Here is a 13,558-nt window from a genome sequence, read left to right as displayed (position 1 = left end):
TTTATTCTTTGGATTGAAGGCTGCTGCTTACTATCTCAAGCCTGCCAGTTTTAGCATAATCCCAGTCTGACCTGCATTAAACTGGCTGTTACTAAAACCTTTATCCACATTGTCAGAAGTATTTACTTCCTGTCACAAGTGGTTACTCTTGCTGACTTCTTAATGACTTACAAAGTACAACTATGTCTTGAACAAGGTAAACAATGTGGCCTTTTGTTACATAGTACAACATAAATTTTCAAAGGGCAGTGTGTTCTCTAGTTCTAATAGCTTGCTTGGAAATTTAGTACGAGCATATAGACAAATGTGATTGCATTTGTGATGTTGATGTTTCACAATTATTATTATTACTATGATTTTAGTTATTGCTTTAACTATCAGAGGAAAGGCTTATGCCATGATGGTATAAATTTTTTTTGGCCAAATGTTAACCAAGCCACTATTATCTTTTCATAATTGTATTTCAAATTTAATTACTAATTTATGATGTTTTGAATAAAGAATACATTGATTTACATGGCTCAAAAATCAAAATACTGCTTTTTAGAAAGTGTACCTTTCTAAAGTAATCTTGCTCCTACCCATCCTTGTCTACTCTCTTTTTAAGCCCATTTCATATAATACTTCTTATTAATTTCTGTTTATTCTTTCAGACTTTATGCAGAAAGCTAGTTCAAATATATATTATTTCCTCCTCTTTTTACTCGAAAGGTAAGATACTACTATTTTACACCTTGGTTTCTTTAAAAAAATTTTTTTTTGTACCCTGTAGTGCTTTCTTTATATTGGTCAGTACATAAAGATATTCCTTATCTTTTTGTTTTATTTTTACTGCATAATATTCATTTGTGGATATATGCCATAGTTTATTCAACTAGTCTCCTGTTGCCAGGCACTTTAATATGTTCAGCCATTTGCTATATAGATAATTTCATAGTGAATAACCTTGTATATGTATTATTTTGTATGTATGTTGGTGTTGTGATTGTTTAGATTCCAAGTGTGCTTCGTGTAAAGATAAATGCACCTGTAATTTTGACTGATATTATTGAATTCCCTTCATGCAAGACTTGTACATTTTGCATTTCCGCCAGTAGCATATGAGGATCCTTGAAATGTTCTTGTCCTTAATAAGAGAGTGGTTGGACTTAAACAGCTTTTGCCAATCTGAAAACAAATGCTATCTCACTCTTTTTTTAAATTTGCATTTCTGTTTTCATCAGTTAGATCAAGTAGCTTATCATGTTTGAAGGCCATTCGTATTTCTTTTCTTTTTTTTTTTTTCATGTACTTGTCTAGTTTTCTATTAGATTGTTTCCTCTATTTCTAAGAATTCCTTGTATAAGTTTGTATCTGGATTTTCTGTGTTGTTCCATTGATCTGTCTGTTCATTTGCCACTTTCATACTTTTAATTCTTAAGGAAAATTGATATCCTTATGATGTTAAAAATTTTCTAATAAGATTATAGTTTTTTCATTCGACTCTTCCATTTCTTTAAATGTTTTAAAAGTTTTCTTCATAAGTTTGTACATTTCTGGTTAAATGAAAATATACATTGCTGTTGGAATTGAAGTCATCTTTTGGGGAGCAACCTCTTTTTTTTTTTTTTTTTTTTGTAACCCTTGGTAGAGTGCTGTGATGTCATAGCTCACAGCAACGTCAAACTCTTGGACTAAAGTGATTCTCTTGCCTTAGCCCCCCGAGTAGCTGGGACTACAGGTGTCCGCCGCAGTGCCGGGCTATTTTCAGAGATGGGGTCTTGCTCTAGTTCAGTCTGGTCTCGAATTTTATAAGCTCAGGTAATCCACCTGCCTTGGCCTCCCGGAGTACTAAGATTGTAAGTGTGAACCACTATGCCTGGGCTGCATCTTCTGTTTTTGTATGCATGTTGTATATATGGAGACTATTGATTATATCTATATATTCACTTTGTAGCCTACTATTTTACTGAGTTCTCTATTGTTTGTAGTCACTAATTCTTTAAAGCACATTTGAAAGAGTTGGTAGGTGCTATATAGGATTTTTTTTTTTTTTTTTTAGTACTAAGTCAGTTGAGAGACCTGAAAGGTGGTGTGGCAGCGCCCAGAGAGGAGACTGGGAACAGAGAGGTTCAATGACTGGCCTGGGCAAGGCAGAGGTGGCATCTGCGCCTGGGGGCAGTTAGAGACCCCTTTTATATGGGGCTGTAGGGGGAGGTGGGCAAATTCCACAGCTTGCCAGGGCTTTGCTGAGTTCTTTGGCATGAATTTCTTGGGGTGAGGGGATAGGGCTAACCAGGTCTTTTGTGTTCTTTGTTTTAGGAGAAGAGAAAGAGGGGTGAGAGTTTGTGTGTGGTCACTTTAGGTCCCCCAAACATTCCGACTTTTGTTAAAGGGGTGATGGGGACTGTGGTCAGTCTTATGAAATGCTGTTGGCTGAATAGGATCACAGTTGTCCTCAAGGAGATGGATGAGTCAGGTGTTGGTAGGTGTGTGTGGGTGCGGGTTACATTGGGAAAGGGTTTGGTAGTGGTAGAAATTGGGTGGCAATTGTGGTTGATACCTTTTTTACCCCATCTTGAATAAATGAGGACAGGAATTGGATGGCACAAGGGGTAGTGGTTAATAACAGGATTGTAGTGAGGGACTCAAGAGGGGTAACATCCAGTATCCTTATGGACGGTCCAGCAGGGATCTCTCATTCTGAGAGCACAGGTGGCTAGCTTGTTTCTGGAGCCAGGTGATGTCCTCTTGGACCAGATCAGATTTGTTGGTATAGAAATAGCAAGTCATTTGTAAAAAAGCACAAAGGCTCCCTTTCTCTGCTGTGAGTAGATCTAAGCCTCTAAGATGGTTGGAGGAGGGGTAACTGGAAAGTAATAAAATCATGAGCAATTTAACTTTATCTCCTAGAGAACTGAGAAACTCTGGAATATATAAAGGGGGGTTACATTTTATTTTTTATTTTAATGATGGAGATAGGAGAGCGAAATAGAGGTCTTTAAAATTTAGGAAAAATAGAGGACATGGCTTTGGTATTTATTAGAATTAATTTGCTTGCCTGTGTTAGAGAGTAGGTTGTTTAAGGCCATCCTGGTGTGACGGAGTTGAGCCCATTTGCAAGTCAGACATGTTGGGTAGATGGAAGCCATTCCCACGGTTCATGAGTATAGAAAAATGGGACCACAGTTCCAGGAGGCAAAAGTAATCTCCTATTCTAAGGAGATTATACTCTGCCTTCTCGGACCTTTCTCTTTTGCTGAGAGGACACAATTCTGGGGTTTTAGTCAGAGATGCCGCTTGGGCATTTTATTTTAGGGACCCAGAGTTGTGGGCAATAGGGCTGTTCTGTAGAAGGGTGTGATCTTCTCAGGCCTTTTGAGTAACTATTTCTGGGGAAGTTTTAAGTAGCAGACAGTTTTAAAACTTCACTGCTTTGGGGGCTGCTGTCAGTCCTGCTTTCTCTGTTTTTCTAGCCTCTCTCCATTTTAGTTATAAAAAGACTATGAAGGCAACGTTCAAAAGTTCTGGTTGAGAGTCTTGAGGCCTTTTTCAAGTTTTTGGAGTTTATATCAAATATTGGAGCTAACTGTAAGATGAGGCATGTTGTTAAGATAGTTGGTCCTTTGCTGGTATTAAGATTTCAGTTAGTAAAGAGTTGAAAAGGCTTCAGATAGAAAAAAGGGCTGGATTTTTATCTTGCTTCTGAGAGATTTATTATGTCTTTTGATCTTTAAGATAGAAGTTGGGGGTGGTGCCTGTGGCTCATTGAGTAGGGTGCCAGCCCCATATACCGAGGGTGGCGTGTTCAAACCCGGCCCTGGCCAAACTGCAACAAAAAATAGCTGGGTGTTGTGGCGGGTGCCTGTAGTCCCAGCTACTCGGGAGGCTGAGGCAAGAGAATCGCCTAAGCCCAAGAGTTTGAGGTTGCTGTGAGCTGTGATGCCATGGCACTCTACCCAGGGCAACCAAAGTGAGTCTCTGTCTCTAAAAAAAAAAAAAAAAAAGGATAGAAATTGGTATGTAGTAGGTAAGAGAGTTTAGTGAGGTTAGACTTTTGCCAAACTCTGGGGCAGAGGGAGGCTGGCGGGTGGGGGGAAGCTGGCCAAAGGTGGGGTGAGGTGGTGGCCAGGTGGCCAGGCCTGTGAGCATTTTCACCTTCTCGGTGAAATTTCACCAGGCCTGCCACACTCCTGCTGGTGTTGTCTGCCGCCTGGGGAGCGTGATTGCCACCATGTCTGCAGCCCTGTGGGGGTGGGTGCAGCCCTGTGAGGAAGCCAGAAAGGTCAACAGCCAAAGGGTAAAGGGATTGGTAGTGGGAGTGGGAGGGAGGCCTGGAGGCCCAGGGGTGGGTTAGGAGGTGGAGGAGTGGTAGGAGCTCCAGGACTCCATGGAGGAGGGAAGGTGGAGAGGAAGAACGGGGAAGATAGAGGGGGAGGTGTTGGAGCAAGGAGTATGTGGTGAATAGAGCACAGTTTGCATAGGGAGTGGCAAGAGCGTAGGGAGGGAAGGGCCTGAATAGAGGGGATTTTATTTCATCTGCCATTTGTTTTTCTTTTGGAGGAAATTATTTAAGTCTTCTAAGATATTGAAATTAAAGGTCCCATTTTCCAATTGAGGTCAAAGGAGACAACGCCGGGGTGTTTCTGTTGAAGAGGTGGAAGGGCCAGCTCCCAAATCTCAGATGTCCTTCTCCAACCTGGATGAAAATAGGGCATGCCCTGATTCCCAAGATCCAAGATATAGATGAGAGAAGGAGACTCTGAGAAGGTCTCAGAGACTTGAGGTCCTGAGGACCTCACAAGAGGGCACAGCAGTGGGACTGAAATGAAAAACAAAGGAAGATTCAGAGAAGTCCAGTGTCCCCTATTTTTCTCAGACATTTGAGGTCCCCAGGACCACAGAAGCCTAAACTAGCATGCAGTGGTGGTAGTGAAGCAAAAAAAAAAGAAAAATAAAAGAAATGAAACCCCTGGTTGGGAGTAAACGGGAAGAAGCGAGAGCAGGTGAAGACATAGAGGCCTAGAGCAAGCCAAGGAAGCGTGTGTTAGAAGTTTTTAGGGACTTATTCACCCTTAAATGGCAGTTGGTGTAAAATTCTCGAGAATTCTCTCCAACAGGCAGATCGATGGCGTTGGATCTGGGCATGACCAGGACCAGATTCCAAGGAAACCAGGGTGGCTACGGAGGCTGGCAGCCAGCCTCCAGTCCCGGGTTTCAGCATCTTATGAAAAGTAGTGCAGAGATGAGACGGGAAGTGGAGAGGTTCGGGCCAGCTTTGTTGAAAGGAATGGTCAGCAAGTGCCCTGGGCAGGGCAAAGGTGGTGTCTGTGCCGAGGGCAGGGAGCAGAGACCCTTTTATGGGGCTGTAGAGAGTGGGCAAATTCAACAACTTGCCCAGAGGGCTGTTGGTGAGTTAGGGTCCTTTGGCATGAATTTCTTTGGGGCGTGGGAGAGGGCGAACCAGGTCTTTTGTGTTCTTTGTTTTGGAAGAGAAGGAGGAAAAGGGAGGTGGGTTCATGTGGGGCCACATTAGGGCTCTCCCAACAAAGACCTTATTACACTATACATTTTTCCTGGTATAGATATTGTCTCATGATGAACCCTAGCAAGTTACAAAGGGATTTTTTTTTTTTCATTTTGACTTGAAATCTCAAGTTTTTTACTTTATGAAAAATGGCCATTTATTGTGTCAAGGGTGATGTAAAATCCAAACACTGGTATATGTTAGACCTTAGTAAAGTCAAATAACAGAGTCAGTGTCTTTATTTTTTAATGATTTAGTAATATATTTTATAGAATCTTTATCAAGTGTGGTACAGTTCTTGTGATATTTTTTCCTTATACATATAGCACGTATAGGTGAGCTATAAGACTCCACTAAATTTGAATGTTTCAAGGCAGGATTATATGGTGAGTAACCAAGGGCTTGCACCAGTCGGCCCTTCTTTAGCTGGGCATTGTGGCAGGTGCTTGTAGTCCCAGCTACTTGGGAGGCTGAGGCAAGAGAATCGCTTAAGCCCAAGAGTTTGAGGTAGCTGTGAGCTGTGACGCTACGGCACTCTACCAAAGGGCAACATGGTGAGACTCTGTCTCCAAAAAAAAAAAAAAGTTTTCTGGTCTTTTACATTTTACCTTAGTAAGAAGGGTTCATTGGTATAAGAAGTGAAGAGAGACACTTGGTTCTGGGCTAGTGTTTTTGCTAAAACTGTTTTATGAAAAGTGCTTACCCTGGTAGATTAATAATTTGTGGTGTGAAGTTAAGGCACATTGTCTTGAGTGGAAAGTATTCTTAAAAATTCAGAAACAAACTAAATTGACTTTTATTTTACCCAAGGGGACTCCAGATTATTAGGCTGTTTGTATACAAATACTTAGAATGCCATTCCTTGTTCTTCTGATATTTTAATATTTTAAGTATCCAATATTTAAGTATACCTGTACATACTATATCATCTTGAATTTTTTAACAGCTCTAGTCATATATATACTAAAGTTTTCAGGCTTTAAATAATGCATATGTATCAAAATAGTTTGAAGAGTAACTGAAATCTCCTTCTTTCCTCTTCCATTTAACTGAACAGATGAAAGGAATTATTTGATAAAGTGTTTCTCAGAGTCCTTTGTAATATAGCATGCTTGGATTACTGATCCTTTAGTTTTTTTTTTCCCTGGAGACAGTCTTACTTTGTCTCCCTCAGTAAAGTGCTGTGGCGTCACAACTCAAACTCTTGGGCTTAAGCGATTCTCTTGCCTCAGTCTCACAAGTGCCTGGGACTACAGGCACCTGCCACAGTGCCCGGCTATTTTAGAGACAAGGTCTCACTCTGGCTCAGGCTGGTATCAAACTTGTGAGCTCAGGCGATCCACTCGTACTAGGATTACAGGTGTGAGCTGCCACGCCCGGCCCAGGATTACTGATTCTTTGTATGATGAGTGTGAGAAAATTGAAAATTGGACTACGTATAGAGCATTCTGGTAGATTTTAGTAAGTTTTGTTATGTCATGGTAAATGGTAATGGGTAAATAGAGTAATATGAATGTCTTTATGTTGGGGAAATTACATTTATCTTAAAGAATGAAGGCTGTAAGCCATTAAAGATGAATTAGGAGACACCTAATAGTAAAAAAGGGAGCTGATAGTTTAGTCAGGTCACTTTTTTTTTTTTTTTTTGTAGAGACATAGTCTCACTTTATGGCCCTTGGTAGAGTGCCGTGGCATCACACAGCTCACAGCAACCCCCAGCTCCTGGGCTTAAGCGATTCTCTTGCCTCAGCCTCCCGAGCAGCTGGGACTACAGGTGCCCGCCACAGCACCCGGCTATTTTTTTGTTGCAGTTTGGCCAGGGCTGGGTTTGAATCCGCCATCCTCGGCATATGGGGCCGGCGCCCTACTCACTGAGCCATAGGCGCTGCCCGTCAGGTCACATTTTTAATTGCTCTATTGTAAGAAGTTTCAGAAGCACTCCATTTTCTTTTTTAGATAAAGTAGATAAAAAAGCAAGTACAGATAATGGAAAAGACTGCTATATAGCCTGATTAAAACCATTATGAGGTAACTGTGTGTATGTGCGTGCTCGCGGTCACTCACGCAGATTCTTTGATAAAATTCACTTTTATGTGCTTGTTTAGATTTGTCAACAGCAAGCTATTAGTTTCCACTCTTAATTATTTTTCACAAATACAGAGCCTCTTGCAGATGGGTTTGTTGCACATTATGATATTACTACTTTATTATGAGTTGGTATTATTTCTTGAATAGCCACAGTGGCATCTTTAAAAAAAAAATTAAACTGGGTATTAGAATACAAGAAGGTTGTTTAATTTCCTCAGTGTATATCTGAACCACTAGCAGTATTTGCTCTTGACACTAAATTAAATGATACATTCTAATTAATATATTAGAATTAATCTTTGGTCTGTTTTCAGTTCAGATATTAAGAGTTATATTGTGAGTTTCCTATTTCTGGGAGAATAATCAGAGAGCTTACAATCCTTCTGCAGTATATGGGGCTGGCGCCCTACTCCTTTGAGCCACAGGCACCACCCAGTAATCAGAGAGCTTAATGGATTCAAATTCCTCTGGAAGGAATTCTTGAGACTTCCAACTTCCTTGCTTTAGCACTAAAGATCTGTGTGAGATTTTCATGGGAAAACACTGTCACATCAAAATGTGGTACCTGAAAATATTATTTGTGAGCACTGATGAGATTAGTTCAAGTTACTATCAAAGATCTGGGTTCTAGCTGCTGCTGCATCCAGCTCTGTTTAGTCTTTTTTATTTTTTTGAGACAGAGTCTTATTATGTCGCCCCTCGGCAGAATGCCATGGCGTCACACCTCACAGCAAACTCATACTCTTGGGCTTAAGCGATTCTCTTGCCTCAGCCTCCCAAGTAGCTGGGACTACAAGTGCACTCTGCATGCTCAGCTTTGTTTTTGTTTGCAGTTGTTTAGCAGGCCCGGGCCAGGTTTGAACCCGCCAGCCCCGGTGTATGTGACCAGCACCCTAGCTGCTGAGCTACAGGTGCTGAGCCCTCTGTTTAGTCTTATCTTTGTCCACATACCTGCATTCTCCCTATCTTATTCTCTGAATTGGTCCACTTCTTTTTTTTTTTTCCCCCATAATCTTTGCTTACGTTTCTTTTTCCTGTCCCTCTGGCCAAGCTCTTTTAAACTTATTTGAGAATATGCTGTCTTGTAACTTGGCAGCCTGAGTGAACTCAGGTCCCACTTTGTTGGAGGGGGATGGCCCTGCTCTGTTATAGCCTGCCCTTTAAAGACTTTTCTACATACCGCTGGATTAAAAGTGCAAAAATAATTACCTGAGCAAATATAATGTGGCTGTTGCTAATTGTTGTTCTGGAGAACCACAGCCTAGAGAAAACCTAGCATAGAGTAGAATGTTAACTATTTATTTGTCTTCATTCCCATTAAGTTACCTTAGTTTAGGTCCAACTAATGGACGGCCATTAGTTTAGGCCGTCCTCATTTCAGCCTGCTCTGATGCAATATGTCCTTAGAAGTTGTTCTGCCTTTCACTGGCCCTTCCTTCAGTTTATCCCCCGAAATTACTATAGTATAGTTAAAGCAAAAGCCCAGAGTAACCGAAAGAAGTTAGATGTTGAAGAATGTTGGGAAACAGAGGAGAAATGTGAAAAAAAGTGGTGTTCATATTGATCAACCTCTTGTGTTAGACAAATTTTTAGCGAGAGGAAGAGTAAAGTTAGAAGAATTTTTGTATAGTGTGACAAAAAAAATGTTTTTAACATTGCTAGGAGTGCTTTATAAGAGTAACATTCAATAACTAGATGAAGTTAAGTCAGACGGACTACCTGTGGAAAAGCACGTTTGTCCTTATTTCACTGATTTTTATGAAAGGTACACAGTTAACCCTTGAACAACACGGGTTTGAACTGCATGGATCCACTTACGTGGGTTTTCTTCAAGCAAGCTGAAGGTGTACAACTCATCCGGAGGGGCTGACTTTTCATCTGTGCAGGCTACTGTGAGACTTGAGTATACACAAATTTGGGTATATCCAGGGCTCCTGAACCAAGCTCCGGATTATACTGAGGCACAGTTGTATATGCAGCACTGAAATGTAGGCACATATTCCAGTAAATTTTTTTATTTATCCCAGATTTAAACATAAGTGGGTTTTAATTAAAAAGTGAACTTTCCAGTTACATAATCTTTTGTGTTATATAAATCAGATAGATTCTGATTGCTATAGGCAAAAATGTCATTCTGAAATGGACAGATACTAAGTTTATGACTGATATATTCGAAAGGTATATTCTTTCGTAAGATAGAAATTATCTTAAGAGGCTTCTAAGAAGTCAAAGTTTTTATTGGATAGAATATTTTGTGTGTTTTTATTATGTACTTTATTTGGACACCATTATCTGCATAAAGTTTTAGTTTATATATTTGGCACCAGTTTTGATAGTTTTATTTTTTACCCATTATATTTATAGGTAAAGCTCTTGGTGATTTAATTAAAACACATTTTCTAACAAGCTCACTTACCAGTTTCTCGGTCCTAAAGCAGATTAGAAGGGAGAGGGGAGTGCTTTGTCTAAGAATCACATTTAACAGTAAGAAGTAACCGCTGACAACCTGATGAGAGAAAACTAAAACATGTCACATTAAATAAGCAGAACAGTTCAGATTTATTTACAGAAGTGGTTGTTAACTTTGAGTTATGGGTACCTGTCTTACTCCATTTTATGTTGCTATAATGGAATACCTGAGACTGTAATTTATAAAAACCTAGATTTTTATAAACTGGAAATTACAGATGTATTATTTTGCATTTGCATTAAATAAGCTACATTTTACCATTTAAACAGTGATGCCTTGGAATCTTTTTGTACTAGTGAGATTATAAGTATTTTTTCCCAATTCCATGTTCAGAAATGCCATGGTGGTAGCTTGGGATCTGCCTTGGTGGGAGTGTTTACACTATCAAAACCGTATAAATGAAGTTTCTCTCTGCCTGCATTCCTTAAGCTGGTTTTTAAACATTTACCAGCACACACAGATTTTCATTTACTCATCCAGCAAACCTTTGAGTGCTTATTATGTTTCAGGCACTGTTCAGGGTGCCAAAGATGTACGGGGAATAGATAATGTTTAAGTGAATATACTTTTCCTAAATCTTGAATTTCATAATAAATTATGGTGGTTTTGAGAGTTCCTTAATTAAATAATGGTGGGAGATGCAGAGTCTAACAGCGAAAAAAAAAAGTCAGTTTTCTTTATTGCAGAACCTTCATCATCTTTTAATGTGCTGTTGTGTACATTACAGGAGAAGAGAATATAATCAGTATTATTTTCAATACTTAACCAAGGAAGTCTCTCTTTTTTTTTTTTTCCTGAATATATTTCACATTTTTCAGAAATACTTTTTGCTGGTGCAAGGCAATCACATCCCAGAGGCCAGGAATTGGTGAATAAAGGCCTGGGATGTAAGGTCAGAGTAGGGGTGGGATTTCTGAAGACAGAACCTGGCCACTGTCTGTAAATCTGTGGTTGATTTGTGGGTTGTGGATTAAATTATTTTATTCATTAACAGTATTTAAAAGAAAAAACATTTTATGTAATGAGAAAGCACTGTTCTATTTATATTGTTATTGTTCTTAGAATATTGTTTTCCCTTCTAATCTGCAGTTTCCGATTTGGGGACACGTAATGATATGTGCATGTGAACTTCTGCCGCCACCTGCTCTCTGCTGCTTTATTTCTTCTCAGCCCCAGGCGTCTGTTCTTCCAGAGCTTCCCCCTGTATTAGGAGTCTCTTAAACCCCATCCACCTCCCATTTCACTTTTTTACTTTTTTTGGTTCATTTACCAGGCTACAGTGTTTCTCAAGGTGTGGTTGATATTTATTCATCCGTCACCTGGGTGGTACTGAAACCATAGGCTCCTAGGGCTCACCCCAGATCTGCTTGTGTGGTACTGTGTCTAAATGTGGATTCATTTTTTTATTTATTCTCCTTGGGACTGTGTCTCCTGAATCTGAGGTTTTATCTATTCTGAAAAAATTTCAGCCACTGTGTCTTGGGATACTGATTCTCTGTTTTTTTCTTCTGAGACTTTAATTACATGTATATTAGATCTCCTTACCCTATTCTTTTTAAAATTTATTACATTTTTTTGGAGACAGAGTCTCACCTTGTCATCCTAAGTAGAGTGCTGTGGCGTTAGAGCTCACAGCAACCTCAGACTCTTGGGCTCAAGCAGTCCTCTTGCTTCAGCCTCCCAAGTGGCTGGAACTACAGTGCCTGCCACTACACCCAGCTAGTTTTTCTATTTTTAGTAGAGAGGGAGTCTCACTCTTGCTCAGGCAGGTCTCAAACTCCTGAGCTCAAGCCATCCATCAGCCTCAATCTCCCAAAGTGCTAGGATTTTAGGTGTGAGCCACCACTCCCAGCTAGATCTTATTCTGTTCTTAATGTCTCTTAATCTTTCATATTTTCTATTTCTTTCTCTCTGCTGCTTCAGATCTGTCATTTAGTTTACTACTTTTTTTCTGTCTACTCCAATTAATGTCTCTAATTTCAAGTATTGCATTTTGTATTTCTAGAAATTCTATTTTGCTCTTTTTCCCCCTGTCTGCCAAGCCATATATATTTCTTAAGAGTCTCACTCTGTTGCCCTGAGTAGAGTGCGGTGGTGTCATCATAGCTCACAGCAACCTCAGTCTCTTGGGCTCAAGAGATCCTCTTGCCTCAGGTTCTCTAGTAGCTGGGACTATAGGCATCCACCAAGATGCCTGCTTATTTTTCTATTTTTAGTAGAGACAGAATCTTACTTTTGCTCAAGCTGGTCTGGAGCTGGAGAGCTCAAGCAGTCCACCTGCCTCAAGTCTGCCTTCTGGAGTACTAGTATTACAGGCATAAGCCATCATGCCCGGCCTGCCACGTCATTTTTGTTAGCCTCGTTTCTGGCCCTTCTTTTATTTCTATAAATCTTAAAAGCATACTTAATTATAATTTTATATTGTGCATCTATTAATTCCAAGATTTTAACTTTTGCAAAGGGTGGGGAACCTGTGGCCTTAAGGCGACACCGTCGTCTTCTAGGTACTTAAGTGTGGCCTTTTGACTCAATCCAAATATTACAGAACAAATCCTTTTATTAAAAGGAGTGCAGCAGAGAAAGATGAAGCCTTTTTAACTCGCCTCCTTTGGTGTTTGAAAAAGAACAATCTTGTAATCAGAAGGTTCCGCACCTCTGCCTTCTGTTTCTGGAAGGTGCCTTGTGTTATTACCAACCCAGAAACAACTTAAATTTATTTCTTGGCTTGAGGCTTCTGGTCCTGGAAATAACTATAAATTTTAACCATATACCCAATTGAGGACAAGCTTGTAACTATGGATTTCCAAGAAAGATTCCTCATTCCAGCAAGACCTATTTCAAACAAATTGTTTTTGCTTGTATTTGCTCTTTTTATGGATGGATAGAACCCACACCTGTGGGCTGAGGGGGTGTGGCCCATCAGGGGTGTTGGTTTTATGTGGTGTCCTCAATTCTAGCTTTCACCACATCTAGTAAAAATCAAAACTCAAGTCTCTGGACTTCAAGTTTAAGCTCAGGTCATGACTTTAGCTTTGCTTGCAACTCTAGTATTTGTTCAGTAAATACATTTGACAGATTTTTTTGTTGTGCTAATTACTGTGTTATTTTGTTTTGCTACCTAGAGATTTTTTGGGAGTTCGGCTCTGCATTTAAAAGAGTGTTTTTTATGTCTTGCTTACCATTTTTAGGTATTTATAATGGGAAGGTATTTCATATCTAAGCTAACATATTTCCAAAAGAAAAACTTTGAGAGATTGCTATGCACACTGGGGTGTGATCACCATTGGCCTGGAGATATTGCTGCTTCTATAGTGAGAAGTTGGATTTGGTTACTTGGGGTCCCTACCCCTAGGCCATGGATATGGTCCATGGTCTGATAGGTACCAGGCTGCACAGCAGGAGGTGAGCCACAGCTCCACGACTGAGCAAGTGAAGCTTTATCTGTGTTTACAGCTGCTGCCCACAGGGTCCATCACGCCTGAGCTCCACCTCCT

General features: G+C 40.1%; 1 protein-coding gene across 6 annotated transcripts in view; it reads left to right on the top strand.

The window, feature by feature from the left end:
• Positions 1 to 13,558, top strand: part of MAP4K3 (mitogen-activated protein kinase kinase kinase kinase 3) — a 190,958-nt gene that overhangs the window by 51,467 nt on the left and 125,933 nt on the right. Inside the window, exon 2 of one of the 6 annotated variants that reach the window (XM_053587354.1) lies at positions 654 to 711. The exons of the other annotated variants lie outside the window; for them this stretch is intronic. The gene's annotated coding sequence lies outside the window, so the exon portion shown is untranslated. The remainder of the gene's footprint in view (positions 1 to 653; positions 712 to 13,558) is intronic. 6 annotated transcript variants of the gene reach the window in all.

The sequence above is a fragment of the Nycticebus coucang genome, chromosome 4 (genome assembly GCF_027406575.1).
Source record: "Nycticebus coucang isolate mNycCou1 chromosome 4, mNycCou1.pri, whole genome shotgun sequence".
Lineage (NCBI taxonomy): Eukaryota > Metazoa > Chordata > Mammalia > Primates > Lorisidae > Nycticebus > Nycticebus coucang.
Note: the sequence above shows the minus strand (reverse complement) of the source record. Positions and strands in the feature narration are given on the sequence as shown.